Genomic DNA, 12,405 nt, shown 5'->3' on the forward strand with positions numbered 1-12,405 from the left:
GCCTACGGGCACATCACCCTGAAAGCACCCGATCTCGTTTGATGTTGGAGGCTAAGAAGAGTCGGGCCTTGTTAGTACCAGGATGGGAGACCGCCTGGGAATACCAGGTGTCGTAGACTTCTTTTTATGTTGTTGGCGTTGACCTTTTTTTTCCGCTTGTTTCCCAAAGTGACCATCTTGGTGTTTGTCAAGAGGGTTAAGAGTGCCTGAAGAGATTGCCTATGGCCACATCACTCTGAAAGCACCCAATCTCGTCTGATCTTGGAGGCTAAGAAGAGTCGGGCCTGGTTAGTACCTGGATGGGAGACCACCTGGGAATACCAGTTATTGTACGCTTCTTTTTATGTTGTTGGTGTTGATTCGGTTTTTTTTTTCGCTTGTTTCCCAAGGTGAAGTTCTCATCTCCTTCCGCTATATCTCCCCCTCCTCCCCCTTAGAATGCATCAATCTGTCTCTTTCCCTCCTCCGAAGAGATATAAAGATTCCATGGTGTCCATATTTCTAAGTAGGTTTTTCTTCTTTTCCTAGCTGACCATATTAGGTCTTCCATCCTGTTCACCTCCTCAACTTTCTTTAGCCACATGCTCACACTAGGGGGTTGTGTCTGTTTCCACCTAAGTGTTATACATGTCTTGGCTGTGTTTACCAAGTGACACAGGATGGAATTCCTATATATATTCCCCGGGATCTCTGACAAATGCAAGAGAAATACTGCTGGGTCCTCCCGTGTTTCTACTTCACTGAATTTTTGAATAATCTCTCGTACGTCCTTCCAATATTTCTCAATTTTTGGGCATGACCAAAATATATGTAGAAAATTTCCCACTTCTTTCTGACACCTCCAACACTTACTTGATGTATGAGGGAAATATTTTTGAAGTTTTTCTGGTGTTCTGTACCACTGTGAAATGATTTTATAATTAGTTTCTTGTAGTTTTGTACATGTTGCTGTTTTAAAGATAGATTGTATCATATTTTTCTTCTGCTCCTCGGAAAAAGTCCTTCATAGGTCTATTTCCCACTTCCGAAAGAAGGGTAGCTGAAAATGTTCTACTGGTTTAATCAATAACGCGTACATTTTCGAAATTACATGCGTAATTGGTTTCTTTTCCATACAGAGTTTCTCAAATGGCGTGTAGCCACGATCTAATAACTCTGGCGCTATCTCTGTACTTAAAAAATGTCCTAGTTGTGCCGCCTGCCAGAAATCTAATTGGAAGGGGCCTTTTCTATCCATCATCTCCTGCATTGTTGGCCATTTGCCTATTTTTATGAAATGCGAGGCTTGATATATTCCTTTTTTAATCAGCTTGTCAAAAGGTCCTTTCTGTATGCCTGGTATGAATCGGGGATTACCTAATATAGGGACTAGAGGGGAATTCTGTGTCGATATCTTATTCTTAACTAAGAGATTGTAACATCGATGCACTGTTGTATTGTACTAATGTTTGTATAATTCATTTAATGGTGATAAATAAAAACTTACCTGTTAAAAAAAAAAGAGATTGTAACATATCTGTAGTGTGGGTCCTATTGTAGGATGTAACTTGGTATCCGATGTCAGGTTTCTATAGCACCAAGGTGCCTATGTAATAGCTCCCTACATTGTGCTTGCTCTAAATTTACCCATATTTTCTGGTCTCCATGTCGACACCAGTCCAACAGTCGGCCTAGATGTATTGCCTGATAATATTTATATATGTCCGGTGTTGCCAGTCCCCCGTATTGCTTCGGTAATGTTAATAGTGTCCTCCGTATCCTTGGTTGTTTATCTGCCCATATAAATTTCATGAATAATGTTTGTATAGTTCTAAAAAATTTCCTTGGCATTAGAATTGGAATTGCCTGGAGGAGGTACAGGAGTTTTGGCAGAATATTCATCTTGATTATATTATTTCTTCCAAACCAAGAATGTATTCCCCTATGCCATCTCTCCAGGCATCCACGTACCATCTTCAATACCGGCGCAAAATTTAATTCATATATTTTATTGGGGTCTGTTGCAATCATTATTCCTAAATATTTCAGGCCTTGATCCGTCCAATTAAATTTGTAATTTAGTTTTATTAATCTCGTCATTTTCTCTGGGACTGCTATCATCAAGGCTTCTGACTTGGAACAGTTTATTTTAAAGTAGGATAGTATACTGTATGCCTCAATTTCCTTAAATAGATTTGGGAGCGAAATTGTCGGATTCGTCACTGTAAAAAGCATATCATCTGCATATGCTGCCACTTTATTATGAGTTCCTCCTATGGTTATTCCTTGGATATCCCTGTTAAGCCTTACTCTACATAGCAGTGGTTCGAGGGTCAACGCGAATAACAAAGGGGACAGTGGACATCCCTGTCTGGTCCCATTTGTTATCGGAAAAGATGAAGATACCACTCCGTTTACTCTTACTTGAGCTGTAGGTTTTTCATACAAACTTGCTATCCAGCCTATCATTTTCCCCCCTAACTTTATATGTCGGAGTACCGAGAACATGAACCCCCACCCTACCCGGTCAAAAGCCTTTTCTGCATCTGTTCCTAAAAATATGCAGGGGGTCTCGGCGGAGTTGGCTGTATGCATTAAGTTTAAGGCCTTGATAGTATTGTCTCTTGATTCTCTTGTTGGGACAAATCCCACTTGGTCTTGATGAATCAAAGAGGGCAAATACTGTTGTATCCTCAAGGCCAATATTTTACTGAATATTTTCAGATCCGTGTTCAGCAAGGATATTGGCCTATAAATTCCACATTGTTTCGGATCTTTACCTTCTTTCTGTATCACTGTAATTGTAGCTTTAACTGTTTCTGAGTGGAAAGTCGATATGTCTCCTATTTCATTGAACAATTTAACCATATACGGGCATAATTCCGGCATAAGCATCTTATAATACTGGGCTGAGAATCCATCTGGGCCAGGTGCTTTCCCACTTTTTATCTGCTTTATCGTGTTTTGTACCTCATCTAGTGTGATTGGCGATTCCATCTCCTCCCGTGCAGTGCTTGTCAGAGATGGCATTTCACTTGAGCTTATATATTCGTTTATCTTAGCCTGATCTGATGCTCTCAGGTTCAAATTATACATTGAGGAGTAAAAATCGCCAAACACATCAGCAATCTGTTCTGGCATCCACTCTTCCTCCCCATCTTTTTTCCTAATTGTAGGTATGTATGTCTTTGTTTGTATTTCTCATAATGCTCTCGACAATTGTTTTCCGCATTTATTGCCGGATTCATAACTACACTTACGTCCTATCTGCATTGTCATTTTAGCTCTGTACTGTAACAGATCTGTCACTTGCCTACGTGTACTTATTAATTCTTGTTCAACTTCTAGATTCTGAGCATGTTTATGTTGGGCTTCTAAGTGTTGCATTTTTGCTAAAAGTTCTGTTAACTTAGTTTCTCTTTCCTTCTTAATCCTTGCTCCATGCTTAATCAGTACTCCTCTAATTACTGCCTTGTGCGTTTCCCAGATTGTTCCCGAGGAACTTTCTGGACCTTCATTCTCCTGAAAAAAGAATTTTATCTCCTTTCGGACATCCTCCAGCACTAAGGGGTCTTGAAGGAGGCTCTCATTGAGTTTCCACATCCTGGGGGTTAAATGTTTTTTTCCTGTTAGATTATATTTTAAAAAGATTGGGGCATGATCTGACCAGGTAATTAAACCAATAGTGGCTTCCTTAACTGAGGATAGTTGTTTATGCGGAATAAAGAATATATCTATCCGTGAGTACACTCTATGCGGATTAGAAAAAAAAGAGTAGTCTCTTTCCTTGGGGTGTAATAATCGCCATATATCTACCAGTTTTGTTTCTATTATTGCCTGAGATATCCTCTTTCTTATTTTAGGTGTCACTGACGAAGTCCCGGATGAGGTGTCTTCACTAGGGATTAATGGAATATTAAGGTCTCCCCCCATAATCAACTGTCCTTCTACAAATTCCATAAGTTTATCAAATGTCTCTTTAACAAAAGAGTCTTGTTGTATATTGGGGGCATAATATGTTGCTAATGTTACTCCTATCCCTCCTATAGTCCCCTTTACGAACAAATACCTTCCCTTTGCATCTATCAAGGAATCTCTGTGATTCCATGCTACTGTATTTGATATCATAATGGTTACTCCCTTGGTTTTGGAATCCGGATTGAATGCGTGGTAGACCATTGGATAACCCGTATTCCTTAACAAAGGGAGATTGTTTTCTCTGAAATGCGTTTCTTGAATAAACGCTACATCTATCTTCAGTCTCTTTAAATCATGGAATAACATTCGTCTTTTTTCAGGGACATTCAATCCCTTTACGTTCAAGGACATTCTTTTTAAAGTTTCCACATCTCTTCGGAAAGAGAGGCAAAAAAAAAAAAAAAAACCCCTTTAAGTCTACACCCTCCCACCCCCTTCCCGTCCGATTTACTACTCCCTCCCTCCCTCACTACCAATCCCTGGGTTGGCCGTTTATACACGGCCTCCCCACGAATCTCAAAGCTCTACTGCTTTTAACCACTCAATTTCCGGACCCTCCGGATTATGAGTGTTGACCTAATGGGGTTTTGTGGTTGTGCATGGCTGCTCCAGGCCGAGCTTTCCCCGTGCACTCCGCCAGTCTTTTATAATAGCAGGTTTTCTAATGTCACCTGTTACTTCATTACACATTGTGTCTACTCCAACATGGCTCTTGCAAAAGAAAGGAGAGATTGCAGAAGAGAAAAAAAAAAAGAAGAGAGACCAAATTAAATATGTCCGACCATATCCGTCTACATATATACATATACACATGTATACATATACACATGCATGGACACACACACACACACACAGCTGGTCCTGTGTAAGCAAGTACATACGTGTACCCACATTTGTCCGCCACTTAAGCCTCCCCTATGTTTATATTGATCACACCCCCCTCATTCCCATTTTCCATATCTCCTCTCTGTTTCTCTCTCCCCTCCTCCGAGGGCCATATTGTGTATCAACCTTATTCCAACAATACAATACATTAATACACTAATACAGCTATACAATAACACCATACATTCCTCATCCTTTTTCAACTAAGAGAGAAAAAAAATAAAAGGGGGGGGGGGGGGAAAGAGAGGAAAGGGGGGGGGGGGGGGGGTAAAACCGAAGGGTACATCTCATGGAAGTATTTTATTCATCTTTAGGTTCAGATAGGGGGGGTCCAATCCCCTGGGTCTTCCGTTTCCCCCAGGTCCCTGACTATGTGCTTTTATTTTATTAATGATGATATTAGTGATTAGTGATATTAGTGATTAACAATGTTTGTTATTTAATTTCTTTAAAAAAAATAAATAAATAAAAAACAAGAACAAACAATTCCTTGTGTTATTATTAAATATACTCTCCTTCTCTAACCCTCCCTCACCTGCTCATTGTTTCTCCCATTATCCCTCCCAAAGCCCAAGCCCACCCTTATGCCACCATCATATGTATTCACTAACCCACCTCTCCTTTACCCCCTCCCTCTCTCAGAAAAAAATAAAATAAAAATAAAGATTTATATACCCCCCCCCCCCCCCCCCCAACACTTCTAAAAAAAAAAAAAAAAATCAATCCCAAAAAAGGACACGGCAAACCCCTATCCTCACATTTTCTCCCAGCCATCTCTTTACCCCCTCGTGAAATATAATATTCTCCTAAGTGACCACCTCTTCTAGGAACCTAGGTTATGTAAGTCCCCCAAGGGACCCGATCCCCCCCTCCCTCCCTCTCTCCCTCCGTATTTATATATAATCATATGATCATATTTATGTAATTATCTTGAACTCTCCGTCTATATCTCCTATCCTATTCCCCCTCTGTCCCCCCCCCCCCTCTCCCTCCTCCAGACCTCCTCCTCCCACCTGCTACCCCCACCTCATCCCTCATTATCTCCATTCATACCAATCCAAAAAAAATGGGAACAGATCTCACTCCACTCATACTTCTCAAATCATCATGGGAGGAAGTAATTAAACAAGTTGGGAACCTGGTCGATGGGGGAAGAGGAAAAAAAAAACCCCAGTAAACGCAGAAAAACAAATTCTGAGGTATGGCTTAATTTGGCTTAATTTCCAGCGTGTGTCCCAGTATACTGTAACATATTTCTCTCTTCCTTCTAACTCCCTCTCCTTCCCTCCTGGCTTTTTTCTCTGTAGCAGAGAGAGTGGGAGTCTCCAATTTGGCACCATAAACGGCTCAACACCTATGAAGGCAAATATCTTTGAAAGATCGCTGTAAAGTCGCAATGAGCATGTAGATGTTCCTTTTCTTATTACCACAGCAAGCGGGTATTTCCATCTGTATGTGTATCCCTCCCGTCGTACACAGTCCAAGACAGTTCGCAACTGTGCTCTGCGCTGTAATGTGGCCCGCGAGAGGTCAGGTAAGAGCTTCACTACTGACCCCTCTATCTCAATAGTGCCGGCCTCCCATGCCTTCCTCAGCAAAGTTTCCTTATGCACATACCTATGGAGGCGGCAAATTATATCCCTGGGTCTTTGGGGGTCTATCGATTTAGGTCCTAGCGCCCTGTGTCCAAGTCCATGTTAGCCGGGACATTACCCTCTAAAACTTTGTGAAAGACGCTCATTACCTTCCCCTGCAAGTCCTCCTGTTCAGCGACTTCAGGGACACCTCGGAGCCTCAGGTTACAGCGACGGCTGCGATCCTCGAGTTCCTCGATCTGAAGCTGCATCTCCGCCATCGTCTCGCCATGCTCCTTACTCTCCCTCTCCACTCTCTCTATTTTTCCTCCAAATGAGGACACTCTTACCTCCCCCGCTGTCAGACGGTAGGAAATGAGCTGGATCTCAGTATGCACCTGCTGGATCTCCGCACGGTGAGTCTCCTCCACTCTCTTAATGAGAGCCTCTATATCGGCTTTCGTTGGTAAAGCCTGAATTAGACTCTTCAGATCCTCTGCTTCTGATCGTATACGGCGGGGGGCAGCCTCCTCGTCTTCCACTCCGCTGTTCCCTGCATCAATTGAGCTCTTCATCTCTCCTCTATTCAGCTGCACACTCACCGCCTCACGGGGCTTGGCTGTATCCGTGATCTCAGCGATATGCCCGGCAGCCGACATCCGCCTAGGGGAGAAATACTGCTGTATAGCAGACTGGGGGCCACCGCACCCTGCAGCTCTACGGGAGGTTTTCGTTTCCCTCTGTCTAGGTGCGCTCATCCCGGGATCTTCAGGCACAAATCTCCTGTGACTGTCGGTTCTGCTCGGAGCACGGACTCTGCGCGCCCTCACTCAGCCATGCTCAGACCACTCCCCCCCTGTAAAGAAATTGCCTACGGGCACAACACCCTGAAAGCGCCCAATCTCGTTTGGTCTCAGAGGCTAAGCAGGGTTGGGCCTGGTTTTTACCTGAATGGGAGACCGCCTGGGTTTTCCAGATGCCCAGGCTTCTTTTTATGTTGTTGGTGTTGACCTGTTTTTTTCACTTGTTTCCCAAAGTGATCATCTTGGCATTTGTCAAGAGGGTTGAGAGTGCCTAAAGAGATCGCTTACAGCCGCATCACCCTGAAAGCACCCTATCTCTTCTGATCTCAGAGGCTAAGAAGGGTTGGGCCTAGTTAGTACTTGAATGGGAGACGGCCTTGGAATACCAGGTGCCGTATTCTTCTTTTTATGTTGTTGGCGTTGACCTGTTTTTTTCCGCTTGTTTGCCAGGGTGACTATCTTGGCATTTTTCAAGAGGGATGAGAGTGTCCAAAGAGATTGCCTATGGGCACATCACCCTGAAAGCGCCCAATCTCCGCTGATCTCAGAGGCTAGAAAGGGTCGCGCCTTGTTAATACCTGGATGGGAGACCGCCTGGGAATACTAGGTGCTGTAGGCTTCTTTTTATGTTGTTGGCGTTGACTTCTTTTTTTTGTTTGTTTCCCAAGGTGACCATCTTGGCGTTTGTCAAGAGGGTTGAGCATGCCTGAAAAAATCTACTATGGCTGCATCACCCTGAAAGAGCCAAATCTCATTTGAGCTCAGAGGCTAAGCAGGGTTGGGACCTGGTTAGTACCTGGATGGGAGACCGCCTGGGATTTCTCGATGTCATAGGCTTTTTTTTTAAGTTGTTGGCATTGACTTATTTTATTTTTTTTTTTATTCTTTTATTAAGTATAAGTAGAACAACATAAATATAACAGTCAACCATACAGCATGACCCAGGGTCACAATTACATGGTAACAAAAAATAGGCAGCCAAATAACTCTGGGTTCTCAGAGGGGAGTCCTACAGTTTCATGCAGAAAAGAGAGAAACCTCACCTCCGACATGTAGTACAGTATAACAAGTGCAGCTCCGTTCGGACAAATGTAATCATGGAGAACAACTGAGACCACAGCGAGCCAGCTTATCATGACCTATGTGAACCAGAGTAAAATATGAGCCGGTCGTGTCCAGAACCCTGGGGTTCTTCTGGGTCCCGAAGGCTAGTAAGGAGACAAGGCATAGTCAAAGGGGAGGACAGGGGAGAAGAGAGTGCAAAGACAGAGAGAGAGAAGGGGGGGGGGGTGGCGGAGGGGAAAAAAAGAAAAATAAAGACAAAAAGGGAGGGGGGTGGGATGCCACCCAGGGCAGACATGGCCTACGTAGGTAAACGTTAGATGTTCAGTCGTTTTCTGGGACAGGGGGCGCTGCTCACCTCCCGAATGTAGTCTCGACTACCAGTAAAATACCTCCAGGGCCTCCATGTAACACTAAATGCCTCTTCAGTGTTGTGAAGGGTGGCGGTCAATTCTTCCATCCGGAGAATATGATTGACTTTGGAATACCACAGCACCTTGGATGGGGGCTGAAGCTGCCTCCACAGTGTGGGAATGCAGGCCCGGGCGGCGTTCAGGAGTTGCATCGTGGGGGTTTTTTTGTATTTTCGAACCGGCTGTTCGGTCAAGTGTAGAAGGCACGCTGCTGGGTTGTCTGCGATATCTACATTTGTGAGAGTTTTTATTGTCCCGGTCACCTCCACCCAAAAGTTCCTCAAGGCCGGGCATGCCCAGAAAATGTGTCCCATGGTCCCCGTATCTGAATTGCACCTCCAACATGGGACTCTATACCAGCATGAGACTATCTTGTATCCTGATTCTTGATATTGGTTTGCGATGGAAGCTTTATGTACTAAGGTCAGGATCTTCCCTATCTGTTGTGGGGTAAATGTGATGCCTAAGTCCCTCTCCCATTTGTGGATAAATGGTGGGGTCGACTCCTCCTCCTACCAACTCAATAGGTTGTACAGGAGGGAGAGGGTGTGTCGCACAGGTTCCCTTTTGTGACAGATGGATTCATAAGGCGTCAGGTCTCTAGGAGTGTAGGGGGCCCTTTGTATGCCAGAAGAAAGTGACGAAGTTGATAAGCACTAAACAAGTCAAGCGGAGGGTCAGAAAGCTCGGCGACAGTTTGCGTGGTCCGGAGCCCTCCTGAGGGCCACACCTCTCCCAGACACTGTTTCCCCACCACTGTCAACTGTCGCAGTTTCTTGTTGGTAAATCCCGGTGTGAAGTCTGGATTACCTATAACTGGAGTCATTGGTGACGGCAGGGGAGCAATGTGTGTGCAGCGGAACAACCTCCGCACAACAGCCAACGTAGCTCCCACTACGGGGTGATCTCTGAGGTCTTTTGGTAGGGAGGACAGGAGCCACGGGGAGATCAATAGGGGAATGGATCCATCCTCAATCTGCATCTCCACCCACTGCTTGTGTGGGCCATTACAATGCCAATCAACGACTCTCTCTAGCAGAGTCGCTCTGTAGTATTGTCTCAGATCTGGGTGACCCAGACCCCCCTTGTCCTTTGGTCTGGCAAGCAATTGCAAATGGGCTCTGGGCGGTTTGCGCGCCCAAATAAAGTCCCGGAGCAGCACCTGCAGTTGTCTGAAAAAAATTGGGGGTAAACGGATCGGTAATGTCTGGAACAAGTATAAGATCCGCGGGAGGGCCATCATTTTTAATGCATTACAGCGCCCGAACCAGGTTAGTGTTAAAGAATGCCAGTTTCCCAAATCAGATTTAAGTCTATTCAGGAGAGGGACAAAATTAAGCGGGTACAATTGCGCCAAATCCGCTGCGATGTCAACGCCCAGGTAACGTATAGATTTTTCAGCTCAGTAGAATGGAAAAGCGGAGCGTAGCCTCTTGGCCTCACCATCCGGGACCGATATATTCAATACATCCGACTTGGCGCAATTGATTTTATAGTTTGATAGGCTGCCGTATCGCCGGAGAGCCGCGAGTATATTGGGAAGCGAAATGTGTGGATTGGAGACGAAAAAAATTAGATCGTCAGTGTATGCCGCAATTTTGTGGTGTGCCGAGGGTTTGGATATGCCAGTAATATTCGGGTCATTCCGAACGTGACACATAAGTGGTTCCAGTCTCAGAATAAAAATTAGGGGAGACAGAGGGCACCCCTGCCTCATCCCATTAGTGATGGGGAAGGAGTCCGAGCACCACTCGTTCACCCGTACCGCTGCCGACGGCGTGGAGTAAAGCGACATTACCCAGCTCATCATGTTGGGGCCAAGACCTATATGTTCCAGGGTGGCCAGCATAAAGTGCCAGGCCACCCTGTCAAAGGCCTTCTCCGCGTCCGTTGACAACATAAGCAAGGGCCTTCCCTGTACATGCGCCGCATGGATTAAATTGAGGACTCGGGCCGTATTGTCTCTAGCTTACTACTTATTTTTAATTTTTTTGCTTGTTTCCCAAGGTGACCATCTTGACGTTTGTCAAGGGGGTTGAAAGTGCCTGAAGAGATTGCCTACGGGCACATCACCCTGAAAGCACCCGATCTCGTTTGATGTTGGAGGCAAAGAAGAGTCGGGCCTTGTTAGTACCTGGATTAGAGACCGCCTGGGAATACCAGGTGTCGTAGACTTCTTTTTATGTTGTTGGCGTTGACCTGTTTTTTTTTTCACTTGTTTCCGAAAGTGACCATCTTGGTGTTTGTCAAGAGGGTTGAGAGTGCCTGAAGAGATTGCCTATGGCCACATCACTCTGAAAGCACCCAATCTCGTCTGATCTTGGAGGCTAAGAAGAGTCGGGCCTGGTTAGTACCTGGATGGGAGACCACCTGGGAATACCAGTTATTGTAGGCTTCTTTTTATGTTGTTGGCATTGATTCATTTTTTTTTTCCCTTGTTTCCCAAGGTGACCATCTTGGAATTTGTCAAGAGGGTTGAGAGTGCCGAAAAGAGATCGCTTACAGCAGCATCACCATGAAAGAGCCCTATCTCTTCTCTTTTCTGAGGCTAAGAAGGGTTGGGCCTAGTTAGTACCTGGATGGGAGATGGCGTTGGAATACCAGGTGCCGTATTCTTCTTTTTATGTTGTTGACATTGACCTGTTTTTTTTCGCTTGTATCTCAAGGTGACTAAAGAGTGCCCAAAGAGATTGCCTATGGGCACATAACCATGAAAGCGCCCGATCTCCTCTGATCTCAGAGGCTAAACAGGGTTGGGCCTTGCTAGTACCTGGATTGGAGACCACCTGGGAATACTAGGTGCTGTAGGCTTCTTTTTATGTTGTTGGCGTTGACTTGTTTTTTTTTTGTTTGTTTACCAAAGGTGACCATCTTTGTCTAGAGGGTTGAGAGTGCCTGAAGAGCTCGCCTATGGCCACATAACGCTGAAAGCACCAGAACTCGTCTGATCTCAGAGACTAAACAGGGTCGGGCCTTGTTAATACCTGGATGGGAGACCACCTGGGAATACTAGGTGCTGTAAACTTCTTCTTATGGTGTTGGCGTTGACTTGATTTTTTTGTTTGTTTCCCAAGGTGACCATCTTGGCGTTAGTCAAGATGGTTGAGAGTGCCTGAAGAAATCTCCTACGGCCACATCACCCTGAAAGAGCCCAATCTCATCTGATCTCAGAGGCTAAGCAGGGTTGGGACCAGTTTAGTACCTGGATGGGAGACCGCCTCGGATTTCCAGATGCCGTAGGCTTCTTTTTATGTTGTTGCCATTGCCCTATTTTTTTCTGCTTGTTCCCAAGGTGACCATCTTGGCGTTTGTCAAGAGAGTTGAGAGTGCCTGAAGATATTGTCTACGGCCACATCACCCTGAATATGTTCCATCTCGTTTGATCTTGGAGGCTAAGCAGGGTCGGGCCTGGTTAATGCCTAAATGGGAGACCGCCTGGGAATACCAGGTGTCGTAGGCTTCTTTTATTTTTTCAAATATAATTTTTTCTCCTAACAGGGGAAGACGGTCCCCCGAGTACATAATGCAACAGAGAAATACAGAGCTAAAAGCAGCTGAACAATACTTGATACAGGTATATTCGCAACTGTGAGTCTGCCTTCCATCAACCACAATGATTCGAGGCATGGATAAAGTACTGTACCAAGATCCATGGTCACACAAACCCCCGGTCCCTCCGGCATAATCCATCCATAGGGGGGTGTGGGGCCG

At 45.0% G+C, this 12,405-nt stretch overlaps 6 pseudogenes; all 6 read left to right on the forward strand.

The window, feature by feature from the left end:
• On the forward strand, nucleotides 1-119 carry LOC143949334 (5S ribosomal RNA; annotated as a pseudogene).
• A 98-nt stretch (nucleotides 120-217) lies between these two features.
• On the forward strand, nucleotides 218-336 carry LOC143947655 (5S ribosomal RNA; annotated as a pseudogene).
• Nucleotides 337-10,970: 10,634 nt separating this feature from the next.
• On the forward strand, nucleotides 10,971-11,089 carry LOC143946076 (5S ribosomal RNA; annotated as a pseudogene).
• Nucleotides 11,090-11,386: 297 nt separating this feature from the next.
• On the forward strand, nucleotides 11,387-11,505 carry LOC143950030 (5S ribosomal RNA; annotated as a pseudogene).
• A 312-nt stretch (nucleotides 11,506-11,817) lies between these two features.
• On the forward strand, nucleotides 11,818-11,937 carry LOC143950108 (5S ribosomal RNA; annotated as a pseudogene).
• Nucleotides 11,938-12,035: 98 nt separating this feature from the next.
• On the forward strand, nucleotides 12,036-12,154 carry LOC143949656 (5S ribosomal RNA; annotated as a pseudogene).
• Nucleotides 12,155-12,405: the final 251 nt, after the last annotated feature.

This window comes from Lithobates pipiens, unplaced genomic scaffold (genome assembly GCF_037356315.1).
Source record: "Lithobates pipiens isolate NorthernLeopardFrog02 unplaced genomic scaffold, aLitPip1_a1.2 Scaffold_30, whole genome shotgun sequence".
Taxonomy (NCBI): domain Eukaryota; kingdom Metazoa; phylum Chordata; class Amphibia; order Anura; family Ranidae; genus Lithobates; species Lithobates pipiens.